Source organism: Mastomys coucha, unplaced genomic scaffold (assembly GCF_008632895.1).
Source record: "Mastomys coucha isolate ucsf_1 unplaced genomic scaffold, UCSF_Mcou_1 pScaffold20, whole genome shotgun sequence".
Classification (NCBI taxonomy): Eukaryota; Metazoa; Chordata; class Mammalia; order Rodentia; family Muridae; genus Mastomys; species Mastomys coucha.
This window is the reverse complement of record NW_022196903.1, coordinates 55015397-55043312: the sequence shown is the minus strand read 5'-3', so window position 1 is coordinate 55043312 and position 27916 is coordinate 55015397. Positions and strand designations below refer to the sequence as shown.

The following is a 27916-nucleotide window of genomic DNA, read 5'->3' as shown; positions in this document are numbered from 1 at the left end:
TTTTACTTTAGAAGCTAGAAGTGACTTATTTTCAGGTGCCATGCTTCATTCCATGCTGTGTTCTTCCATCATTTATTATTCAGAGAATGAAGCAAAGGAATAGAAGATAAAAAGAAAGTCCAGATGATAAGAACTACAAATTTAATCCTGGAACAGATTACAAGCAAGGTCACCTAGACCCAGGAACATTTTTATCTTCCTCAATTTGTGGCTTGGTATATCTGTGAGAGTAAAGCTTTTCTGTTATAAACAGATGTATACAATGCACAAATACTCTCAGTGATATGTGTGATACAACTTAATGTTATGTGAAGCAAGAATATGGCTCTTAAAGTTTGTTTCAAGAATAGCATGCTGGGTGTTCTGTTACATTTTTTATTTTTTATTTTTATTTTTGTCAATTTGCAACAAACTAGAATCACCTCAAAAGAAAGAATTTCAATTAGACTGTGAAGTATTTTCAATAATGATTGAATTTTCTTTATTAGTTTTAACTCTGGAATGTCATTTCTTTAAAATAATTTTAATCATGCTTCTTGACATCTACATTACCTTTACTCTTCTCAGGTACTTTTTTACAGGGTATAAATTTCCCTAGCCCTCAAGTATTATTTGATCATGAACTTATTGTCACATGTTGGCAGTATTTTCAATCATTTGTTAAAATAAATATAACATTATAACTATTCTTTTACTAGTTCTTGTACTTTTGTCCAAACATAGTTAATGTTTACTAAATACTGTACTTAATTCATATTTTGCTTGGATAGACAGTGCTGTATTCTTCTCAAGAAAAATAGACATTCCTAGAGAGGTTCCAATTTCTATATACCCTTGATTTTTTTAAGTATTTTAATAAATGTTAGAAATATTTAATATTAATAATTCAGGTAGTGTTTTTGATCAAGTCTACCTCTCATTCCTTCCTCTCCTATTCTTCTCTTCTTCACCCCCACTACTTTTCCATTCCAACTTCACATGCTTTCTTTATCAGTTAAATAAACCCTTAATATCCACTGATTGGATATTACTTAGTGGAGCTTGTATATGAATAGGTGGATGTGGGAAATTTTATTGTACCATGGGTAGCCTTTCAGGGCCAGAAACTGTGGAGAAAACTGTCATGCTCACAGTGACCATCCATTGCCACTAGCTCCTCAGACCTGGCATAGACCCTTATCCATGCTGGGATTTTGTCTTGCTTGATTTATACAAGTTTTGGATATGTAATGCCAGTTACTATGAGTTCATGTGTGAGACAGTGTTATTATGTATGGCAAATACTATCTTTTTTAATTTATTTTTTATTAGATTTTTTATTTACATTTCAAATGATATCCTCTTTCCTGGTTTGCCCTCTGGGGGGAGGGACCATATTCCATCCCCCTAGCTCTGCTCACCAAACCATAATCTCCTGCTTCCTGGTCCTGGCATTCCCCTACACTGGAGCATAGAACCTTCACAGGGCCAAGGGCCTCTCCTCCCTTTGATGACTGACTAGGCCACTCTCTGCTACATATACAGCTGGGGCCATGAGTCCCACTATGTGTAGTCTTTGGTTGGTGGTTTAGTCTCTGGGAGCTCTGAGGGTTGTTCCTCCTAAGGGGCTGCAAACCCCTTCAGCTCCTTGGATCCTTTCTCTAGCTCCTTCATTGGGGACCCTGTGCTCAGTCCAATGGATGACTGTGAGCCTATACTTCTGTCTTAGTTGGGCACTGGCAGAGCCTCTCAGGAAACAGCTATATCAGGCTCCTGTCAGGGAGCACTGCAGTGTCTGGGTTTGGTGATTCAATATGGGAGGGATTCCCAGGTGGGGCAGTCTTTGTATTGTCCTTCCTTCAGTCTCTGTTCCATACTTTGTCTCTGAAACTCCTTCCATGGGTATTTTGTTCCCCCTTCTAAGAAGGATCTAAGTATCCACACTTTGGTCTTCCTTCTTCTTGAGTTTCTTGTGGTTTGTAGATTGTATCTTGGGTATTCTGAACTTCTGGGCTAATATCCACTGATGAGTGAGTGCATAGCACGTGTGTTCTTTTGTGATTTGGTTACCTCACTCAGCATGATATTCTCCAGATCCATCCATTTCCCTAAGAATTTCATAAATTCATTGTTTTTAATAGCTGAGCAGTACTCCATTATGTAAATGTACTACATTTTCTGTATCCATTCCTCTGTTGAGGGACATCTGGGTTGTTTCCAGTTTCTGGCTATTATAAATAAGGCTGCTATGAACATAGTGGAGCATGTATCCTTATTACATGTTGGAGCATTTTCTGGGTATATGCCCAGGAGTGGTATTGCTGGGTCCTCAGGTAGTACTATGTTCAATTTCCTGAAAAACCACCAAACTGATTTCCCAAATGGTTGTACCTATTTGCAATCCTATCAGCAATTAAAGAGTGTTCCTCTTTCACCATATCCTTGTCAGCATCTGCTGTCACCTGAGTTTTTGATCTTAGTCATTCTGACTGGTGTGAGGTGGAATCTCAGGGTTGTTTTGATTTGCATTTCCCTCAAGACTTAGGATGTTGAATATTTCTTTAGGTGCTTCTCAGTCATTTGGTATTCCTTAGTTGAGAATTCTTTGTTTAAATCTGTACCCATTTTTTATAGGGTTATTTGGTTCTCTGGAGTCTAACTTATTGAGTTCTTTGTATATATTGGATATTAGCCCTCCAATGGATATAGAATTGGTAGAGATCTTTTTCTAATGTGTTGGTTGCTGTTTTGTCTTATTAACAGTATTCTTTGTCAAATACTATCTTACTGCACATCTCTACTAATTCTGGCTCTAACAGTTTCATTTCCTCTTCCTCAGTTATCTAGAGCCTTGTGGTAAAGTAGGTGGGCTGGCTAGTTTTATGCCAACTTAACAGGAGCTAAAATGAAGGAACCTCAATTGAGAAAATGCCTTCATGAGATGAAGCTACAAAACACTTTCTGATTTTTTGTTTTTGTTTTTGTTTTTTCAAGACAGGGTTTCTCTATATAGCCCTAGCTGTCCTGGAACTTACTTCATACCAGTCTGACCTCGAACTCAGAAATCTGCCTATCTCTGCCTCCCAAGTGCTGGGATTAAAGGCATGTACCTCTACTGCCTGGCCAAAACAGTTTCTTAATTAGTGATTGATAGGGGAGGGTAGAACCCATTGTGGGTGGTGTCATTCCTGGACCAGCAATCCTGGGTTCTATAAAAAATCAGACTGAGCAATCCATGGGAAGCAAACCAGTAATCAGTACCTCTCTATGCATCAGCTACTCCCTCCAGTTTCCAGCCTTGCTAAAATTTCTGTCCTAACTTCCTTCAAGGATGGGACTGCAATGCAGAATTGTAATCCAAATAAAACTTGGTCAGGATGTTTTTAACACAGCAATAGTAACCCTAACTAGAACTATTAAGCTTCAATGAGATGGAACATTTACATGAATGAAGAAACTTCCATAGGGTAGAACTCCATTCAAATGTAAAATAGCTTGGAAGAATGAAGGGTAAGTTATACAATAAGAAATGACTATCTCGTTTATGGGTGAACACTCCACAGACTATTATTCTCTTTTATATTGACTGGTTGCGCACCTCAGTAGTAATCACTACTCACTACAAAAATAATCTTTTGTGATGAGGATTAGGGTTGTAATATTGTGTAGGCATAAAAAATACAATTTAGAATACAGCTTATTATACCCACCTAGCATTATAATAGCAAAAATACCTGTGACCTAGCCAACTACATATTTTTATTTTGTTCTCATCTTATGTTTATCAATACTGTTAACAGTATCAGTATAGGTTCCATTTTGTAAACAGTTTAAAATCTAGTTAAAAAGTTACTGGATATTGCCGGGCAGTGGTGGCGCACACCTTTAATCCCAGCACTTGGGAGGCAGAGGCAGGCGGATTTCTGAGTTCGAGGCCAGCCTGGTCTACAGAGTGAGTTCCAGGACAGCCAGGGCTACTCAGAGAAACCCTGTCTCAAAAAAAAAAAAAAAAAAAAAGTTACTGGATACATCCGTTATTCTTCTGTGTATCAGTGGGAATGTCTTTCCAGACTAGTAGTTACAGTAGCTCATAGGTTTCACTTCCTCCTCAATAAGGTTGTTGATAACTTTTATTACTTAGTACTGTATATAGAATCTATTAGCACTATGAAAACTAGCCAATAACAATGAAGCTTCTAGGTAGTTATCAACCTGAATTCTCTGTGTCCTATGACTTAAACATGTGGCATCTTCAGCAACAATACCTTATTATCACTTACAAAAGGGTGACCAAAAATAATGGAAATAGCTTTTAATATTCAGGAGGAAGTCTGGACCTCAATTAATTTACAACATGAAAAGAAGCAATCCATACTTGGCAATGCACATTTTATTTTTTGTGTTTGAGTGAGTTATTGTCTACATTTTATGGGAAAAACCCGTCTACTTCTTTTATACATACTTTGTACATATTTATGATGTTTCTACATTGATTTCTCAAATGTTGTTACTATGTTATCCTTCCCCACAAATACTGTAAGGTTGGAGAATTTTAGAATTAAGAAAAAAGGAGCATTTAGTAGAAATGTATTGGTGAGAATGAATAATGTATAATCTTTACCTAAAAGGGCATGGAAAACCTCTGTAATGAGCCAAGAATGTAGACTAGCCAGTTTCAGGAACCTGCTGGCCACAAAGGCCGCCCTAGTTAGGCCCAAGAACAAAAAGCAGGATATCAGCCATTTGGGTGATTCTAGGGAACAGTCAGCCATAAAGTGAATAGCATTGACCAGACCACATTCTTGTGAATAATGAGTGTGTAGGATGTTTTCCATGTGACCCTGACCATGACTAAAGCGTGGGTTGGGTCCCTCTGAAATTTTCCACTGTTTTTTGTTATGTTTCCTTGGTAATTTCCTCACACACCCCCCAGTTTGTGGTTTTTCCCTTTAAATGCCCCTTACTACTTGTAGTCTGGGTCGAACTCCTCTGGCCTGCTAGGCTACATGTTTGACCCCAGATCTGGCCTGAATAAACCTCGTGTGTTTGCAGCAAGATCGGTCACTCATGAGTTATTGGGTGGTCATGTGATCCCGAGACTGGAGTGAGGGTCTCCCATACTATGGGGGTCTTTCAATACTTCTCTATTCTTTCCTCCCACCCTTTCACTCAACTTGATCCTTCTTTTTGTATAATTTTCCCTTCATACTTCCAAACCATTTTCATTTAAATGGCGTTCTACCCCAATGAAGTTTCTTCATTCATGCAAATATTCCAGCTCATTGAAGCTTAATACATAACTTACTCTTCTGGTTCAAAACTGTTCTTGGGGTCAGTTGTGTACTCTACTCCCCCATCCTGCCCATCACAACCAGGCTCACAGGTAAGATTCCCACCCAATCCTAATACCTGGCCTAACAGGGACCACCCCTCTCCATGGGCCCAGGGTATGCAGGACCTCTTGCCCTATCAGACACATACTATCCATCCTATCTGTAACTTCATTCAGGGGTAGCTCTTGCACTCCATGCCCCCAACCCTGCACACACCCACAGACATCTTCACTCCCAGGAAGTCTGTGACAACCAGGCTCATAGGCACATAAGAGCGATAAGTTCCAGTCAATGACAACAAGGATAGGTAACACCAGAGATAACTAGATGTCTAGAGGCAAGAACCAGAACATAAGCAACAGAAACAAATGCCATTTGGCACCATCATAACCCAGATTGCTCTCCCACTACAGCAAGCCCTGGATAACCTAAACCACTTGAAAAGCAAGATTCTAATATGAGGGTAATAAAGGACCTCAAGGATGACATAAATAACTCCCTTAAAAAATATAGGAGGACACAAGTAAAAAGCTAGAAGCCCTTAAAGAGGAAACACATAAGTCCCTTAAAGAAATTCAGAAAAACACAATCAAACAAGTGAAGAAGTTGTACACACCCATCCAGGATCTAAAAATGGAAAGAGAAACAATAAAGAAATCACAAAGGGAGGCAATCCTGGAGATGAAAAGCATAGGGAATTGATCAAGAGTTACAGATGCAAGCTTTACCCACAGAACCTAAAATATCCAGAAAATTCCAAGCACAGTGAAGAAACCAAACCTAAGAATAACATGTATAGAAGGGAGTGAAGATTCCCAATTAAAAGGGGCAGAAAAACCTTCCATAAAATCATAGAAAAAACTTCACTAACCTAAAGGGAGAGATGGCCATAAATGTATAAGAAGCCTACAGGACACAAAATAGATTAGACCTGAAAAGAAATTTTTCCAGGCACATAAAAAGCAAAACACTAAATATACAGAACAAAGATTATTAAAAGTGGTAAGGCAAAAAGACCAAGTAACACATAAAAGGCAGACCTATGAGAATTACATCAGACTTCTCAACAGAGACTTTAAAAGCCAGAAGATCTTGGACAGATGTCATGCAGATCCTAAGAGAACACAAATGCCATCCCTGGCTACTATACCCAACAAAACTCTCAATCACCATAGATGGAAAAACCAAGATAGTCCAAGATAAAACCACATTTAAATAATATCTTTCCACTAATCCAGCCATACAGAGGATAACAAAAGGAAAACTCCAACACAAGGAGGGAAACTATACCCAAGAAAAAACAAGAAATTAATCATTTCACAAGAATCTCAAAAGTAGACAACCACACAAACATAATACCAGTTCTAAGAAGAAAAATATCAGGAACCAAAAATCTGTGTCTTTAATATCTCTCAGTATCAATGGACTCAATTCCCCAGTAAAAATACATAGGCTAACAGGCTGGATATGTAAACAGGACCCAGCATTTTGCTGTATACATGAAACACACCTCAATGACAAAAACAAAAACACTACCTCAGAGTAAAAGGCTGGAAAATATTTACCAAGCAAATGGTTCCAAGAAAAAAGATGGAATAGCAATTCCAATATCCAAAAAGATAGATAGACTTTCAACCCAAAGTTATAAAAAGAGATGGGGAAGGACACCACATATTCATCAAAAAAAATCATCCAAGATGAAGTCTCAGTTCTGAACATCTATGCCCCAACACAAGAGCACCCACATTTGTAAAAGAAATGGTACTAAAGCTCAAAACACACATTGAACCTCATATAATAATAATGGGAGACTTTAATACCCCACTCTCACTAAGAAAACAGATCGTGGAAATAGAAACTAAGCAAAGACATAGTGAAACTAAAATAAATTGTGAACCAAATGGATTTAACAGATATCTACAGACTATTTCACCCTAAAACAAAAGAATATACCTTCTTCTCAGAATATCATAGTACCTTCTCCAAAATTGACTATATAATTGGACACAAAACAAGCCCCATACTCATGAAAATTGAACAACTCTCTACTCAATAACTTGGTAAGGGAAGAAAGAAATAAATTAAAGACTTTCTAGAATTTAATGCAAGTGAATGGACAACATACCCAAATGTTTGGGACACAATAAAAGCAGTGCTAAAAGTAAAGCTCATAGGACTGAGTGCCTTTGTCAAGAAATTGGAGAGTTCATACACTGGCAACTTAATAGCACATCTGAAAGCTCTGGAACAAAAAGAAGTAAACACACTCAAGAGGAGTAAATGGTAGGAAATAATCAAATTCAGGGTTGAAATCAGCCAACTAGAAACATCATAGATCTATAGAAAGAATCAGTAAAACTAAGAGTTTATTCTTTGAGAAAATCAACAAGATAAATAAAGCCTTAGCCAAACTAGTTAAAGGGCACAGAGCCAGTATCCAAATTAACAAAATCAGAAATGAACAGGGAGACATAATAACAGAAATTGAAGAAATTCAAAAAATCATCAGATCCTACTACAAAAGCCTGTATTCAACAGAACTGGAAAATGTAGATGAAATGGATGATTTCCTAGACAGATACTACCTACCAAAGTTAAATCCCTATCAGATAAAACATCTATTGTTCAGAAGTAGAGACTGAGGTCAGGGATGATGATGGTTACAAGTTCTTTTATTGTTGAGAATTGTTTTTGATATCCTGTTGTTTTTGTTTGTTTGGTTGGTTTTTTGTTGTTGTTGTTATTTCAGATGAAGTTGAGATTTACTCTTTCTATCTCTGTGAAGACTTGAGTTGGAAATTTGGTGGGGATTACATTGAATCTGTAGATTGCTTTTGATAAGATGGCCATTTTCACTACATTAATACTACGTACCCATGAGTTAATACTATTTTTCCAACTTAGGCTATCTTTACCAATTTCTTTCTTCAAAGACTTGAAGTTTTTCTCATACAGGTCTTTCACTTGCTTGGTTAGAATTACACTAAGATATTTTTACATTACCTGTGACTATTATAAGGGGTGTTGTTTCCCTAATTTCTTTCTTGGTCTGTTATATCATTAGTATAAAGGAGGTCTACTGATTTTTTTGAGTTAATTAATTTATTCATTTATTTACTGTGTGTGTGTGTGTGTGTGTGTGTGTGTGTGTGTGTGTATGCATGCCATAGCATCTATACTGTCAGAGGAAAACTTTTTAGAGTTGATTCTTTGGTTCAACTTTTTCTTGGATACTAATATGTTTGTTAAAGTAGCAAGAACTTAGATCCGTCTCATTAGCCCTTAAGTTTAAATACTACATTTGACTGGTTTTTGTCTATTGCATAGTAAAGGTACATATGATGCAATAAAGGCATTAATTTTCTTTAGTTCCTAAATATTTTTATAATAGATAATAAGGTCTAGAAAACCAATCATCTTTCAAGTCTAATACCTTCTTTCAGGGTAAGTTAATTTACTCTATTTGAGGTATTTGTCTGTCTCAGTTCCTTATCAAAAACTGAGCCCTTTTTAATAATATTGTGTGAACTGTGGGGTGAGACTGAAGTGACACCCAATCATCCTATGCATTTTTAAAATTATTTTCTTTTACAATATATCCCAACAACAGCTTTACTCTCTCTGCTTCTTCAAGCAACCCTCTTCTTCTCTCCTCCAGATCTACTGCCCCTTAGTTTCTCTTCAGAAAAGAGCCAGCTTACCAGGGATATCAACAAACACGGTATAACAAGATGCAATAAAACTAGGCACAAACCCTCATATCAAGGCTGGGTGAGACAACTCAGTAGGAGTAGAAAGGAGCAGACAAGAGTGTCAGAACTCCATTCCCACTCTTTTGAGTCATGCACACACACGCGCGCACGCGCGCGCACGCACACACACACACACACACACACACACACACATACACACACACAATCCAAGCTAAATAATCTCAACACATATATGTAGGGGACCTAGCTCAGAACCATGCAAATGTCTTTGATCTTTCTGGCTCCTGCAATCTTTCCCTGCCCTCTTGTGGAGGTTCTCTGATCTCTGCCTAATGTTTGACTGTGGGTCTCTCCATCTCCTCCCATCAACTGCCGGAGGAAGCTTCTCTAAGGGCAACTGGGTTACGCACTGATCTATGAGTATAGCTGAATATTATTAAGGAATCATCTTATTCTTTCTTTCTTTCCTTCCTTCTTCATTCCTCCCCTCTCTCTCCCTCTTTCTTCTCTCTTTCTCTCTCTCTCTCCTCTCTTTCTTTCTCCCATTTGTGTTTGGATCTACCCTAGGTTTGCCAGGCAATCCAGCTTGCAGTTCTTGACCATCCAGGCAGTATAGGTCATAGTCTCCCTCTTGTGTAACGGGCCTCAAGTTTTCAAGTTAGACCATGTCACTGGCTGGCCACTCCCATGAGCTCTGAGACACCATTGGCCCAGCATTATCTTGCAGGCAAGACAGGCTATGGATTGAAAGTTTTGTGGCTGGCTTGATGTCCTAGTTTTACTACTGGATGCCTTACCTGCTTACAGAAGATGGCTGGTTCAGGCTCTTTATCCTCCATTACTAGGAGTCCATGCTAAGATCACCCTTATAGATTCCAGAACATTTCCACTATGCTAGGTTCTATATTGCCCACCAATTCCTTTCTTCTCTCCTAACTCTCTCCCTCTGTCCTCCATCCCCAACATGATCCTCATAGTTCCCATTTCCACCAGTCCCCAGTTCACCCATATAATCTATTTTATGTTCCCTTTCCAAACATCCTAAGTTTTGATGGTATAGTTTGCTATTGCCCCTGTTTCTTTCAGCTTCAGGATTTTTTCTTATTCCTGATTTTCCTAGAGTAGTTTTACTAAGTCCCCAATATATGCTATATTCAAACAATCAAGTCTCTCCTCAGCTAAGTTAATCAACTAGTTATTCAGTAGTGCTATCCTTAGAGTCCATGGACCCCTAAAACACCTTTCCTGCAGGGGTTTGTGTTTGGAAAGTTAGTGTCTATGTTGACCCATTTCTTTAATATTCAGCAAACTGTTTATAACTTTGCCTTAACCCTTACTTCCTCATTGTGCATCAACTTCAGCTGACTGGAGGTTGACACAGGTGATAGATTAGGACTTTCTCAAGTGGCTCCTCACATCTCTACAGTCCTACATATTCAAGGGGCTTTTGAGATTCTTGTGAATATTTAGACTTTTTAAGGTCCCCGAGTTATTATCATTCCCTATCTTCCCATTTAGGCTTTTTAGTCAGTTTCTTATTAGTCCCAATGATAGCTGTTAAATCAATGTTTACTTTAGATACATACTTGAGGATATGGGTTCGCTCATAGAGAAAGTTCTGAATTTGGTTAAATAAAGATAATCCAGCAGTATGAAGTTCATCAGTGGCCTTTATATAAGCCAAGTGGTAACACATGAGAAATCAGGATCAGGTATGCAATCTCCTCCTTCACTGCCATGCGGCTATATGCCCTGACACAGTGAACACAGTTTTTTTGGGGGGGGAGGGGTTTAAATCTTTTTCCTTTATGGCTGACATAACGTTGAAGAGAGGGACATGGAAATAAAGCACTATTAAGATCACTGCTTCTGGACTAGGCCAAGGTTCAGTACATAATGTACTTTCTGTGTAATCATGCAGATTTGTGTTTACATCACCATCACCCACATAAAAGCCTACTGTAATGGTGCACAAATATAACTCCAGTGCTGGACAGTGGAAACCGAAGACGTGAGGGGTTCAGTGGGCAGCCAGTTTATCTGAATTATTAAGTTCCAGGTTCCATGAGATCCCCTGTCTCAAAAATTAATGTGGAGAGCAACAGAAGATACTTAATATTGATCTCTGCCCTCCACAGGTTTATAAATACCATATCCCCACACAGTCACTATTTGTATGAAGATTCATCAATTTTTTCTATAACAACATTTCTTTGGATTGTTGAAAGTCCTTAATTAGCTTTTAGTTTTCTGAAAAAGTTGCTAGTAACAGTTTTATGCTTGTGTTCTCATTGACTTATGAAAGAGAGGATTTGGGGTGGGTTTTCTCTTCCATTCTTCATGTTTCGTCTTATTCCTTTTAAATACAATTACAATAGATTATGAGGGAAAATCCAGTGTTTGATAAACAGATGTAGAGACATGTTTATTTCCCTAGGTCAAAGCTGATCTATGAAGTCCTCCTATACAGCCTAAAGGAATTAGTGCTCAGTATACTGCAGTGCTCAATCACAATGAGAGTTCACAGTACTGCATAACTAAAGGAGATTTTTGTATTATTTTTAAAATCCTATGGTAAGTAAGAAACATCAACTATAAATAAAATCTTTTTTATTAGATATTTTCTTTATTTACATTTCAAATGTTCTCCACTTTCCTGGTTTCCTCGCTGAAAACCCAGTATCCCATCCCTCTTCCCCCCCATTCACTAACCCTATCCACTCCCACTTCTCTGTCCTGGCATTCCCTACACTGAGACAATGAGCCTTCACAAGACCAAGGGCCTCTCCTCCCATAAATATCCCACAAGGCCATCCTCTGCTACATATGGGACTGGAGCCATGGGTCCCTCCATGTGTATTCTTTGATTGGAGGTTTAGTACCTGGGTGCTCTGGAAGTATTGGTTGGTTCACATTGTTGTTCCTCCTCTGGAGCTGGAAACCCTTTAGCTCCTTGGGTCCTTTCTCTAGCTCCTTCATTGGGAACCCTGTGCTCAGTCCAATGTTTGGCTGAGGGCATCCACCTCTGTATTTGTCAGGTACTGGCAGAGCCTTTCAGGAGATACCTATATCAGGCTCCTGTCAGCAAGCACTTGTTGGCATCCACAATAGTATCTGGGTTTGATGACTGTATGGGGGATGGACCCCCAGGTAAGACAGTCTCTGGATGGCTTTTACTTCAGTCTCTGCTCCACATTTTGTCGTTGTATCTCCTCCCAACGGTATTTTGCTTCACCTTCTAAGAAGGACTGAAATATTCACAGTTGGTCTTTCTTCTTCTTGATCTTCATATGGTCTGTGAATTTTATCTTGGGTATTTTGAGCTTCTGGGCTAATATCCACTTATCAGTGAGTGAATAACCTGTGTATTCTTTTATGATTATGTTATCTCACCCAGGATGATATTTTCTAGTTCCACCCATTTGCCTAAGGATTTCAAGAAATCATTGTTTTTAATATCTGAGTAGTACTCCATTGTATAAATGTACATTTTCTGTATCCATCCCTATATTGAGGGGCATCTGGGTTCTTTCCAGATTCTGGCTATTATAAATAAGTCTGCTATGATCATAGTGGAACATGTGTCCACTATGCTGGAGCATCTTCTGGGTATATGCCCCCAAGTGGTATAACTGGGTCCTCAGGTAGTACTATGTCCAATTTTCTGAAGAACCACCAAGTGATTTCCAGAATGGTTGTACCAGCTTGCAATCCCACCAGCAATGGAGCAGTGTTCCTTTTTCTTCAGGTCCTCCCAGCATCTGCTATCACCTGAGTTTTTTATCTTAATGTGACATAGAATCTCAGGGTTGTTTTGATTTGCATTTCCCTGATGACTAAGGATGTTCAACATTTCATAAGGCACTTCTCAGCCTTTCATTATTCCTTACTTGAGAGTTCTTTGTTTAGCTTGGTATCCCATTTTTAATAGGGATATTTGGTTCTCTGGAGTCTAACTTCTTGAGTTCTTTGTATATACTGGATATTAGCCCAATTGGATGTAGGGTTAATAAAGATCTTTTCCCAATCTGTTGCTTGCTGTTTTGTCCTATTGACAGTGTTCTTTGCCTTACAGAAGCTTTGTAATTTTATTAGTTGCCACTTGTCAATTCTTGATCTTAGAGGATAAGCCATTGGTGTTCTGTTCAGGATATTTTCCCCTATGCCCATTTGCTCAAACTCTTCCCCACTTTCTTTTCCATTGGTTTCAGTGTATCTGGTTTTTTGTGGAGGTCCTTGATCTATTTGGACTTGCGCTTTGTACAAGGAGATAAAATGGATGATTTTCATTCTTCTGCATGCTAACTGCCAGGTAAACCAGCACCATTGGTTGAAAATACTGTCTTTTTTTCCACTGGATGGTTTTAGCTCCTTTGTCACAGGTCAAGTGACCATACGTGTGTGGGTGTAGCCCACGTGGTCCTCTCGCCGGGAAGAAGACACGCGGACACTAGGTTCCTTCTGCAGCAACTGTTTATTTGTCTCCATCCATAGTGAAAAAAAGGGGTCGAACCCAAAATCCGCACTGCTTATATACACCACAGTGCGCGTATCTGCCCACAGCGTGGTGTGTCTGCTCATGATTGGCTGTTCGCTCATTACCCTACATAACGCCCCGGGATGGGCTGTGACATGGCGTCTTTTCACTCTATGCACATGCGCCAACAGTACTCTATGCACATGCGCAAACAGTTGTCCACTAGGAGTTAACAGCGGAAGTAGGCGCCATCTTGCCATGGCGAATGCCTCTCAAGATTCACGGCTCCCCACATGTGGGTTCATTTCTGAGTCTTCAATTTTATTCCATTGATCTACCTACCTGTTACTGTACCAATAACATGTAGTTTTTATCACAATTGCTCTGTAATACAGCTTGAGGACAGGGATGTTCTTTTATTGTTGAGAATAGTTTTTGCTATCCTGGGTTTTTTGTTATTCCAAATTGCTCTTTCTAACACTATGAAGAATTGAGTTGGAATTTTGATGAGGATTGCATTGAATCTGTAGATTGCTTGGGAGATCTTACCATCTTCTGAAAACTCCTTCAATTTCTTTCTTCAGAGCCTTGAAGTTCTTGTCATACAGATTTTTTTTTTTTTGAGACAGGGTTTCTCTGTGTAGCCCTGGCTGTCCTGGAACTCACTCTGGAGACCAGGCTGGCCTCGAACTCAGAAATCACCTGCCTCTGCCTCCTAAGTGCTGGGATTAAAGGCATGGGCCACCATCACCTGGCTGTCATACAGATCCTTTACTTGCTTAGAGTCACACCAATGTATTTTATATTAATTTTGACTATTGTGAAGAGTGTTGTTTCCCTAATTTTTTTTCAGACTGTTTATCCTTTGAGCAGAGGAAGGCCACTGATTTGATTGAGTTAATTGTGAATCCAGCCACTTTGCTGATGTCGTTCATCAAGTTTAAGAGTTCTTTGGTAGAATTTTTTGAGGTCTCTTACGTACACTATCATATCATCTGCAAATAGTGATGTTTTGACTTCTTCCTTTCCAATTTGTATCCCTTTGACCTCCTTTTGTTGTTTAATTGCTCTGGCTAGGACTTTGAGTACTATATTGAATAGGTAGGGAGAGAGTGGGCAGGCAGCCTTGTCTAGTCCTGGATTTTAGTGGCATTGCTTCAAGTTTCTCTCCATTTAGTTTGATGTTGGCTACTGGTTTACTGTATAGTGCTTTAACTATGTTTCGGTATGGGCCTTGATTTCTTGATCATTCCAAGACTTTTGTCATGAAGGGGTGTTGGATTTTGTCAAATGTTTTCTTGGCACCTAATGAAATGATCCTGTGGTTTTTTTCTTTGAGTTTGTTTATATAGTGGATTAGGTTGAGGGATTTCTGTATATTGAACCATCCCTGCATCCCTGGGATGAAGTCTACTTGATCATGATGGATAATCATTTTGATGTGTTCTTGTATTCAGTTTACAAAATTTTATTGAATATTTTTGCACCAATATTCATAAGGAAAATTGGTCTGAAATTCTCTTTCTTTGTTGGGTCTTTGTGTCCTTTAGGTATCAGAGTAATGGTGGCTTCATAAAATGAATTCGGTATTGTTTATTCTGTCTCATTTTGTGGAATAGTTTGAAGAATATTGATATGTCTTCTTTGAAGGTGTGATAGAACGCTGCACTAAACCCATCTGGTCCTGAGCATTTTTTTGGTTGGGAGACTATTATTGATTGCTTCTGTTTCTTTAAGGGTTATGGGACTGTTTAGATTTTTAATCTGATCCTGATTTAAATTTGATACATGATATCTGTCTAGAAAAGTCTCCATTTTATCCAGACTTTCCAGTTCTGTTGAATATAGGCTTTTGTAGTAGGATCTAATGATTGCTTGGATTTCCTCAGTTTCTGTTGTTATGTCTCCCTTTTCATTTCAGATTTTGTTAATTTGGATACTGTCTCTGTGCCCTGTGGTTAGTCCAGCTAAGGGTTTATATATCTTGTTGATATTTTCAGGGAACCAGCTCCTGGTTTGGTTGACACTTTGTAAAACTTTTTCTTTCTACTTGGTTGATTTCAGACCTGAATTTGATTATTTCCTGTGGTCTTTTCCTTATGGGTGCGTTTGCTTCTTTTTGTTCTAGAATTTTCAGATGTGCTGTTAAGTAGCTAGTTACGTGCTCTCTCCAGTTTCTCTTTGGAAGCACTCAGAGCTATGAGTTTTCCTCTTTGCACTGGTTTCATTGTGTCCCATACATTGGGTATGTTGTGGCTTCATTTTCATCAAAGTCGAAAAAAACCTTTAATTTCTTTCTTTATTTTTTCCTTGACAAAGTTACCATTGAGTAGAATCTTATTCAGCTTCCAAGTATACATGGGATTTCTATTGTTTTGCTTGTTATTGAAGACCAGTCTTAGTCCATAGTCATCTGATAGGATGCATGGAATTATTTCAATCTTCTTATTATATCTGTTAAGGCCTGTTTTGTGACCAATTATATGGTCAGTTTTGGAGAAGGTACTGTGAGGTACTAAGAAGAAGTTATATTCTTTTGTTTTATGATAAAATATTCTATAGACATCTGTTAAATCCATTTGGTTCATGACTTCAGTTATTATCACTGTGCCTCTGTTTATTTTCTGTTTCCATGATTTGTCCATTGAATAGATGGAATCATGTTGAAGTCTACTAATATTATTCTGTGAGGTACAATATGTGCTTTGAGTTTTAGTAGCGTTTCTTTTATGAATGTGGCTGCCCTTGCCCTTGGAGCATAGATGTTCAGAATTGAGTGTTCTTCTTGGTAGATTTTTCCTTTGATGAATATGCAATGTTTTTCCTTATCTTTTTTGATAACTTTAGGCTAAAAGTTGATTTTATTCAATATTAGAATGGCTACTCCATCTTGTTTCTTATGACCATTTGCTTTGAAAATTGTTTTCCAGCCTTTTACTCTGAGGTAGTGTCTGGTTTTGTCACTGAGGTGGGTTTTCTTTATGCAACAAAATCTTGTATCCTGTTTATATATCCAGTCTGTTAGTCTATTTCTTTTTATTGGGGAATTGAGTCCATTGATATTAAGAGATATTAAGGAAAAGTGATTGTTGCTTCCTGCTATTTTGTTGTTAGAGATGGAATTTTGTTTACATGGCTATGATCTTTTTGGTTTGTTAAAATAAAATTATTTTTTTGCTTTTTCTAGGGTGTAGTTTTTCCTTCTTGTGTTGGAGTTTTCCATTTATTATCCTTTGAAGGGCTGGATTTATGGAAGATATTATGTAAATTTGCTTATGTCATGGAATTTCTTGGTTTTTCCATCTATGGTAAAAGAGAGTTTTGCTGGGTATAGTAGCCTGGGCTGGCATTTGTGCTCTCATAGGGTCTGTACAACATCTGTCCAGGATCTTCTGGCTTTTGTAGTCTCTTGCAAGATGTCTAGTGGAATTTTTATAGATCTGCCTTTATGTGTTTCTTGATCCTTTTCCCTTACTATTTTTAATATTCTTTCTTTGTTTTCTGCATTTTGTGTTTTGATTATTATGTGATGGGAGGAATTTCTTTTCTGGTCCAAAGTATTTGGAGTTCTGTAGGCTTCTTGTATATTCATGGGCATCTCTTTTTTTAGGTTAGGGAAGTTTTCTTCTGTAATTTTGTTGAAGATATTTACTGGGCCTTTATGTTTGGAATCTTTGGTCTCTTCTATATCTATTATTCTTAGGTTTGGTCTTCTCATTGTGTCCTGGATTTCCTGGATGTTTTGGGTTAGGGTCATTTTGCATTTTACATTTTCTTAGACTGTTGTGTCAATATTTTTATGGTATCTTCTGAACTTGAGATTCTCTCTTCCATCTTTTGTATTCTGTTGGTAATGCTTTTGTCTTTGACTCCTGATCTCTTTCTTAGTTTTTTTATCTTCAGAGTTGTCTTCCTTTGTTATTTCTTTATTGTTTCTACTTCTAGTTTTAGATCCTAGATGGTTTTGTTCAATTCCTCCACCTGACTGGTTGTGTTTTCCTGTAATTCTTTAAGGGATTGTGTTTCCTCTTCAAGGGTTTCTACCTGTTTACCTGTGTTCTCCTGTATTTCTTTAAGGGAGTTATTTATATCCTCTTAAAGTCCTCTATCAATATCATGACATGTGATTTTAAATCCAAATCTTTCTTTTTCTGGTATGCTGGGGTATCCAGGACTTGATGTAGTGGGAGAACTAGGTTCTGATGAGGCCATTTAGCCTTGGTTTCTTTTGTTTGCCTTTCTCCATCTGGTTATCTCTGGTGTTAGTTGGTCTTGCTGTCTCTGGCTGGAACTTTTCTCTCCTGTGGGCCTCTAAGCCTATGTCAGCACTCCTGGGAGCCCATCTCGCTCCTGGCAGGACCTGTGTTCAGAGAGTGCTGTGGAACAGGTTTTGTTGCTGGGTGCAGATGGAAACTGGAAGGATCCTGTCCCAGCTGCTCCACTGTTCCTGTGCCCTGTGCACTCCTGGCAGGTCCTGCTTTGGACAGTTATTGGAGAGAAAGTGGCTATCTTACCTATGAGCCAGGGAGTGAGAGCACTCCTAAGAGACCAGCTTTCTTGTAGTGGGACCTGTGTACAGATATAAAGAAAATCTTTAAAGATTTTCAAAAGTAGACTTCCAAGGTGTGAAACTGACTGAGCACAACACAATTTATTTTAATATGATAAAGATAGAGGAAATACAATATGATAAGCAACTCAATTTAAAATAAATACACTTCTAAATAACTCTACTTAAAGTAGAAATCAAAACAAAAAGGTAATTCAGGCAACATTTTACCTTTAGGAACATTATCTTTTCAAACAGCAGCTGTTGTTCTTTTGTGGGTATATTAATATCTTGATATTGCCTCAGGATAAAATTTCAAGTAAAAAGATGTTTTGCCTGTATTACCTCTTTCATTAAGCAAAGTTTTAATAATGAGAGGATTCTTTCTTATTTAATAGATGAAAAAATTATCTTTCACATTTCTGTAGTTATGTTAATAATTTGAAGTAGTATAACTAAGCCATTCTGTCATTATAATTTTAGAAAAATATTGAAAGAACCCACTGTGTAACAGAAAAAAATGAAGCTAATTCTATCATCTCATGTTCTGTTCTTCTTAAACATCTATTATATAGCTTTACTGTTATAACCTCAGAAAACAACAAATTATATTTAGTTCCTCTGTGTTAAGTCAAATGTTTCCTCCCCTACACATCGTTAAACCCATCTCCAGCCCTTTTCACCCTAATTGAATCTTGTCTGACACAGTAATAAGCTGGTGCTCTGTGAGGGACACAGAAGCCCTCCTTTTGTCTTCTTCATCTTTGAGAACACTAAACTACTCTGACGCATTCATGTTATCTCCCCATGATCATTCCTCAGATTACTCCCTCACCTACATAAAATATACTTAGATGTCATATTTACAGGGTGAAGAATGCTCCTTTTTATTGTTTTTATTAAATGTTTTCTTTATTTACAATATCTACTTTCCCAGGCTCCCCTCCAAAAGAAAAAAAGAAAAAAAAAAAGAAAATAAGAAAATAAAATAAAGAACAACCCAAAAACTAAAACAATCCGCTGTTCCCCACCCCCTTGCTCACCATCCCACCCTCTTCCACTTCCTGGCCCTGGCATTCCCCTACACTGGGGCATAGAACCTTAACAGGGTCAAGGGCCTCTCCTCCCATTGATGACTGTCTTAGTCAGGGTTTCTATTCCTGTACAAACATCATGACCAAAAAGCAAGTTGGGGAGGAAAGGGCTTATTTAGTTTACTTCCACATTGCTGTTGATCACCAGAGGAAAGCAGGACTGGAACTCAAGCAGGTCAGGAAGCAGGAGCTGATGCGGAGGCCATGGAGGGATGTTCCTTACTGGCTTGCTTCCCCTGGCTTGCTCAGCCTGCTCTCTTATAGAACCCAAGACTTCCAGCCCAGAGATGGCACCACCCACAAGGGGCCCTACCCCCTTGATCGCTAATTGAGAAAATGCCACACAGTTGGATCTCATGTAGGCACTTCCCCAAATGAAGCTCCATTTTCTATGATAACTCCAGCCTGTGTCAAGTTGGCACACAAAACCAGCCAGTACAATGACCGACTTGGCCATCCTCTGCTATACACATGGTGCTGCAGCCATGAGTCCCCCTATGTGTACTCTTTGGTTGGAGTTTTAGTCCCTGGGAGATTTGAGGGTACTAGTTAGTTCATATTGTTGTTCCTCCTAAGGGGCTGCAAACCCTTCAGTTCCTTGGGTCCTTTCTCTAGCTCCTTCATTGGGGATCCTGTACTCATTCCAATGGATGGCTGTGAACCTATACTTCTGTATTAGTTGGTTATTGTCAGAGCCTCTCAGGAGAGAGCTATCTCAGGTTCCTGTCATCCAGCACTTGCTGGCATCCACAATAGTGTCTAGATTTGATGATTGAATATGGGAAGGATTCCCAGGTAGAGCAGTCTCTGAATTGTCCTTCCTTTAGTCTCTGCTCCATAGTTATCCTCTACGACTCCTTGCATGGGTAGTTTGTTCCCCCTTTTAAGAAAGAACGATGTATCCTCACATTGTGCTTCCTTCTTCTTGAGTTTCTTATGGTTTGTGGTTTGTACCTTGTGTTTTCTTATCTTCTAGGCTAATATCCACTTATCAGAGAACACATACCATGTGTGTTCTTTTGTGATTGGGTTACCTCACTCAGGATGATATTCTCCAGGTCCATGCATTTCCCTAAGAATTTCATAAATTCATTGTTTTTAATAGCTGAGTAGTACTCTAGTGTGTAGATGTACCACATTTTCTGTATCCATTCCTCTGTTGAGGGACATCTGGGTTGTTTCCAGTTTCTGGTTATTATAAATAAGGCTGCTATGAACATAGTGGAGCATGTGTCCTTATTACATGTTGGAGCATCTTCTAGGTATATGCCCAGGATGGGTCCTCTGGAAGTACTATGTCCAATTTCCAGAAGAACTGTCAAACTGATTTCCAGAGTGGTTGTACCAGCTTGCAGTCTCACCAGCAATTAAGGAGTGTTCCTCTTTCTCTACAACCTATCCAGCATCTGCTGTCACCTGAATTTTTTATCCTAGCCATTCTGACTGGTGTGAGGTGGAATCTCAGGGTTGTTTTGATTTGCATTTCTTTGATGACTAAGGATGTTGAACATTTCTTTAGGTGCTTCTCAGCCATTCAGTATTCCTCAGTTGGGGATTCTTTGTTTAGCTTTGTAATCCAATTTTAATAGGGTTATTTAGTTCTCTGGAGTTTAACTTCTTGAGTTCTTTTTATATATTGGATATTAGCCCTCAAGCAGATATAGGATTGGTAAAGATCTTTTCCCAATTTGTTGGTTGCCATTTTGTCTTATTGACAGTGTCTTTTACCTTACAGAATCTTTGCAATTTTATGAAGTCCTATTTGTCAATTCTTGATCTTAGAGCATAAGCTATTGGTGTTCTGTTTAGGAAATTTCCCCTGTGCCTATGTGCTCGAGGCTCATCCCCACTTTTTTTCTTCTATTAGTTTCAGTGTATCTGGTTTGATGTGGAGGTCCTTGATCCTCTTGGACTTGAGCTTTGTACAAGGAGATAATAATGGATCAATTTGCCTTCTTCTATATGCTAACCATCAGTTGAGCCAGCACCATTTGTTGAAAATGCTGTCTTTTTTCCACTGGATGATTTTAGCTCCTTTGTCAAAGATCAAATGCCCATAGGTTTGTGGGTTCATTTCTGGGTCTTCAATTCTATTCCACTGATCTACGTGCCTGGCACTGTACCAATACCACACAGTTTTTAATCACAATTGTTTGTGGTACAGTTAAGGTCTGGGATGGTAATTCCACCAGAGGTTCCTTTATTGTTGAGAATAGTTTTGGCTATCCTAGGCATTTTGTTATTCCACATGAATTTGCAAATTGCTCTTTCTAAGTCTGTGAAGAATTGTGAATTACATTGATGGATTTCCAAAAATTGAACCATCCCTGCATCCCTGGGATGAAGCCTACTTGATCATGATGGATGATCATTTTGATGTGTTCTTGGATTCGGTTTGCAAGAATTTTTTTGACTATTTTTGAATCGATATTCATAAAGAAAATTGGTCTAAAGTTTTCTTCCTTTGCTAGGTCTTTATATGTTTTAGGAATAAAAGTAATTGTGGCTTCATAGAACAAATTGGGTAGAGTACCTTCTGTTTCTATTTTGTGGAATAGTTTCAGGAGTATTGGTATTAATTCTTCTTAGAAGGTCTGATAAAACTTCACTAAACCCATCTGGTCAGGGCCTTTTTTAGTTGGAGGACTATTAATGACTGTTTCTATTTCATGAGCAGATATGGGACTGTTTAGATCATTGATCTGATCTTGACTTAACCTTGGTACCTGGTATCTGTCTAGAAAATTGTCCATTTCATCCAGGTTTTCAAGTTTTGTTGAGTATAGGCTTTTGGAATAGGATCTCATGATTTTTTGGATTTCCTCAGTGACTGTTGTTATGTCTTCATTTTTATTTCTGATCTTGTTAATTAGGATAATGTCTCTGTGTCCTCTAGTTAGTCAGGCTAAGGGTTTATCTATTTTGTTGGTTTTCTCAAAGAACCAACTCTTGGTTTGGTTGATTCTTTGTATACTTTATTTTTTTTGTTCCTATTTGGTTGATTTCAGCCCTGAGTTTGATTATTTCCTGCCTTTGACTCCTCTTGGGTGAATTTGCTTTTTTTTTGTTCTAGAGCTTTCAGATGTGCTGTCAAATTGCTGGTATATGCGCTCTCCAGTTTCATTTTGTAGGCACTTAAAGCTATAGGTTTTCCTCTTAGGATGGCTTTCATTGTGTCCCTTAAGTTTGGGTATGTTGTGGCTTCATTTTCATTAAACTCTAGAAAGTCTTTAATTTCTTTCTTTATTTGTTCCTTGACCAAGTTGTCATTGAGTAAAGTGTGGTTGAGCTTCCACATATGTGTGGGCATTCTATTGTTTATGTTGTTATTGAGGAGCAGCCTTAGTCCATGGTGATCTGATAGGATGCAAGGAAGTATTTCAATCTTTTTGCATCTGTTGAGGCCTGATCTGTAACCAATTATATGGTTAATTTTGGAGAAGGACCATGAGGTGCTGAGAAGAAAGTATATCCTTTTGTTTTAGGATAAAAAGCTCTATGGATATCTGTTAAATCCATCCATTTCATAACTTCTCTTAGTCTCACCATGTCTTTCTTTAGTTTCGGTTTCTATGATCTGTCCATTGCAGAGAGTGGGGTATTGAAATCTCACACTATTATTGTATGTGGTGCAATGTGTGCTTTGAGCTTTAGTAAAGTTTCTTGTATGAATGCATATGCCTGGGCATTTGGAGCATAGAGGTTCAGAATTGAAAGTTCCTCTTGACAGATCATACCTTTGATGAATATGAAGTGTCCCTTATCTTTTTTGAGCATTTTAGGGTGAAAGTTGATTGTATTCGATATTAGAATGACTACTCCAGCTTTTTTCTTGGGACCATTGGCTTGGAGAATTGTTTTTCATCCTTTTATTCTGAGGTAGTGTCTGTCTTTGTCACTCAGTTGGGTTTCTTGTATGCAACAAAATGTCAGGTCCTGTTTACTTACCTAGTCTTATAGTCTACATCTTTTTATTGAGGAATTGAGTCCATTCATATTAATAGATATTAAGGAAAGGAAATTGCTGCTTCCTGTTATTTTTGTTTTTAGAGTTGTAAATCTGTTCATGTGGCTATCTTCTTTTAATTATGTTGGAAAATTACTTTTTTGATTTTTTTCTAGGATGTAGTTTCCCTCCTTGTGTTGAAGTTTTCCATTTACTACCCTTTGAAGGGCTGGATTTGTGGAAATATATTGTGTAAATTTGGTTTTGTCATGGAATACTTTGGTTTCTCTGTCTATGGTAATTGAGAGTTTTGCTGGGTATAGTAGTCTGGGCTGACATTTGTGTTCTCTTAAGGTCTGTATGACGTCAACCCCTTGATCTTCTGGCTTTCATGGTTTCTGGCGAGAAGTCTGGTATAATTCTGATAGGCCTGCATTTACATGTTACTTGACATTTTTCCCTCACTGCTTTTAAAATTCTTTCTGTGTTTTGTGCATTTGGTGTTTACGTGGTGGGAGGAATTTCTTTTCTGGTCCAATCTATTTGGAATTTTATAGGCTTCTTGTATGTTCATGGGCATCTCTTTCTTTAGGTTAGGGAAGTTTTCTTCTATAATTTTGTTGAAGATATTTACTGGTCCTTTAAGTTGGAGGTCTTTACTCTCTTCCATACCTATAATCCTTAGGTTTGGTCTTCTCATTGTGTCCTGGATTCTCTGGATGTTTTAGGTTGGGAGCTTTTTGCATTTTGAGTTTTCTTTAACTGTTGTGTCAATGTTTTCTATGGTATCTTCTGCACCTGAGATTCTCTCGTCTATCTCTTGTATTCTGTTGGTGATGCTTATATCTATGTTTCCTGACTCCTTTCCTAGGATTTCTATCTCTAGTGTTTTCTCTCTTTGTGATTTCTTAACTGTTTCTACTTCCATTTTTAGGTCCTGGATGGTTTTGCTCAGTTCCTTCACCTGTTTGGTTGTGTTTTCCTGTACTTCTTTAAGGGCTTTTTGTGTTTCTTCTTTAAGGGCTTGAACCTGTGTACCTGTGTTCTCCTGTATTTTCTTTAAGGGACTTATTTGTTCTCTTCTTAAATTCCTCTATCACCATCATGAGATATGATTTTAGATCCAAATCTTGTCTTTCTGGTGTTTTGGGATATTCAGGACTTGCTGTGGTGGGAGTATTAGTTTCTGATGAAGCCAAGTAGTCTTGGTTTCTGTTGGTACGATTCTTGCATTTGCCTTTTGCCATCTGTTGATCTCTGGTGTTGGATGTTCTTGCTGTCTATGGCTGGAGCTTGTTCCTTCTGTGGGTCTGTAAGCCTGTGTCAACACTTCTGGGAGATCAGCTTTCCTCAGGTATGACCTGTGTGTAGTGGGCTGTGGATCAGTTATCCCTCCTGAGTCCTGGGGTCATAAGAAACCCTGGCGACAGACTCTGTACTTGCAGGGAGTGGGCAGAGAGGGCTGTGGATCTGCAGAACCTCCTCCTAGGTGAAGAGGGAGGTAGAAAGAATCCTATGCTGGCTGCCCTGCTGCTTCTGAGGCCTATGCCTCCTAGCTGGTCCTGCCTCCTCCTGAGTCTCTGGGTTGGAGCACTCCCTGAAGGCAAGCTCTCTGCTTGTGGGGAGGGGGCAGAGAGTGCTGTGGATCTCCAGAAAGTCCTCCTAGGTGAAGTTGGAGGTAGAAAGGATCCTGAGCTGGCTGCCCTGATGCTTCTAAGGCCTGTGCCTCCTAGCTGGTCCCTCCTCCTCCTTTTGATCCAGATGAACTGATATCTGAACTGGTACCTCCTCCTCCTCCTCCTCCTTTTCCTCCTCCTCCTCCTCCTCCTCCTCCTCCTCCTCCTCCTCCTCCTCCAAGGCTCCCTCCAGGCCACTGACAGCCCAGCTGGTTGAAGAATGCTCCTTTGCTATCACAGCAATGTGACCAGAATATTTAACATAATCCATGCCCAAACTGGGATATGTGCCAGTACAGACTGAGTTCTCACACCATCGATTCCTTTATTTTGTTAAAGGATGGTAACTTAACACATCTTTTCTCTCTTCTTTGATTTTATAGCTAATGAAAAGTATCCTATTATTACAGCTTCCATTTCTGGCTATTAAAGTTTTAAACAGAAAATTGTGCAAGATTGTAGAGATGTCCAGAGGGTAGAGAGAGGGCTAACACAAGGAAGACTGTGTGAAGCTATATAAAACTGGACTATCTTATAACACAATTAAAATGAAATTGGAGGGACAGTAGAATATAAGTGATATGAAAGAAGAGAAAGAAAATATTTGGGGTTTAAGGTGGTAGTTAAGCAGGAATGGGTTGGGTGGAGTAGAGGAGGCATACTGTGTATGTTAATCAATCCCGAGGTATATATGAAAAAGCCTTATCAAGTCCTACTAGCTAATTTAAGAATACAACATTAAGGAAAGTGTATTTTTTCCTTGATTTTTGATTTTTGTTTGTTTTTGAGAGAGAAGCAGTATATGAAGTTTGCTGGGTAGACAGTGGAAGATCTTGGAGTAGTTAGGAGTAGTGAAAGAATATGTTCATATACATTTATAATTTTATACATTATACATATATAAAATGTACTGTATATAAAAATTAAATGAAAATTAGTTTAAATGGAATTATTCCGCATGTGTGGACAGTGTTGTTTCCAGATGTGTTATAAGAAAATCTCAGGACAAATCATAAGGTATTTCCCTATGACCTGTTGGTTAAGGAGAGTTCAGTGGTCTCTAGAACAATGTAAGTTATTGCTATTGACTTTGGTTACCCATTCTAGCTGAATGGTTAGGCCTCATTGTTAAAAACAGCTCACATGTTGACAGCAGAACAGATAGAAATCATTCTCAAAATAACCAGTTATTCTATTCATGAACTTGTGCTGTAGATATATGCACAAGACCTGCACAAGAACAAGTCAATATGATCAGTCAATGTTCCAACAGGAATCATTGATTAGATGCAGTGGTTAGAACAACAAACAGGAAATACCATGAGGGGGAGTAGGAAATGTTGAAAGCACATAGGGAGAGTGAGAAGAAGCAGTTTGGGGTGGGTATAATCAAAATACATTGTTTATATATATGACATTGTGAGGAATAAATTAAAATATTCTACCAAAAGGAACCAGCCTTCTCTTGGTGAACACCAGATACTGTTGCTTCATCTGCCTTTCTCCTTTTCATCTGATCCTTAACCATCCTCTAAAGATGCTATTTTAAATCTCCAGAGGAGTCTATGGCCATACCACCCTGAATACGCCCAATCTCCTCTGATCTCGGAAGCTAAACTGGGTTGGGCCTAATTAGTACTTGCATGGGAGACTGCTTGGGAATACCTGGTGCTGTAGGCTAAAAAAAAAAAAATCTCCAGAGGATTGTGACTCTTGTCACTCATTATTTCAAATTTAAATTATTAAATTGGAATCTAGATATGTCCATTCTCAAACCAACCACAGATGAGCATTTCTTTCTCCATTTTAGATCATTGTTCGCATATTTAATCTAGTTCACAGCTAACAATATTCCTGAATCTGAAAGGAAAGCTGCTCTAGTCCATAGGTAGAAAATTTGAGTGTTGATCCCTGATGATCTGGTGTTATAATGGGAATTCTGAACATACTTATTCATTTACAATTAAGTTCAAGAACATTGAGGACAATCTTATATAAACTATCTCAGAGGCCTTCTCTTGGTAGCATTTAGTTGACTTTATAAGTAGCTTCTATATCCTTCAGGGAACTGATATAATAAAAATCTTGGTGTTGTGGACACTCCTGTAGTACTGCCTGTTCAGTTATTAAGCATTCTACTGAGCCTCAGGACCCCTATTCTCAATAAACTTACACAGCTCATTTCTTCCAGAGTTCACATTGTTGCACAGAAAGAGGACAATTTCCCCCTGATGGATAAATACTACGTCTTTCACTAACTGAACCAGGAATCTTCTAATGAAATAATGTCAGATGGTAATCAGTCCTGTTCCTTCATAGGACAAGATCTCCCTTCTAAAGTCTTCAATGCAAGACACCTTGCTTTGGATCACAGGAGGGATAAAAGTCTACCTCAGATCCTGTTTCACTACTGTTTCCAGCAAGCATTAATAAATCCCTTTCCTTAAAAAGGTATGGCTCATTCCCCTTTCTAAAACCTCCTCTAAGACCTCTTCAGTCTTACAACATATTGTGTGTAGCTGGCAATCAGCACAATGCAAATGTTGAGCTACTGAGCTCCAGTTGATGATACTATCAAGCTATCAGACTGTCCTGAGGACTGTTTTTTTTGTTTTTTTATTTTTTCTATTTGAGATGAAAGCCACAGACAAGCAAATGGATACCTCCTTTAACACAGGTGGCCTTCAATTCTGTAGGACAGCTTGGGCAGCCCCCTCTCACTTCTCCCCCCGCCCCCCAAAAAATCGTGTTTAGCTCTGAGTCCTGAGGGAGCATGGAACACCTTCTAGCAGCTATACCTTGGGAGAAAAATAACTCTGCTTCTTCCAGCAGTCATCAACTATAGTCAAATATTCCAGCTGGAATCTGGGTTTTTCTAGTTATATAAAAACCAACCACATTGCCTTAGTTAGCTTTAACTATCAGCCTGATGCAACCTAGACTCATCTAAAATGGGAATCTCAATTGAGTGATTGCCTAGATCAGAATGGATTGGGACTGTCTTATTAATTGATGTAGAGTGTGGGCCATCAAGTCCATTGTGGGCAGTCCTCTAACATAGGCAGGTGGCCCTGGAGTATATAAAGAAGCTAACTACGCATGAACCTGTGCAGGTCAGCAAGATGTGTTCCTCAATGGTACCTGCTCCA

The 27916-nt window shown here is 38.6% G+C and overlaps 1 pseudogene; it reads left to right on the top strand.

Moving 5' to 3' along the window:
* Positions 1-26328: 26328 nt before the first annotated feature.
* LOC116100095 lies at positions 26329-26447 on the top strand (annotated as a pseudogene).
* The last annotated feature ends 1469 nt before the right edge of the window (positions 26448-27916 follow it).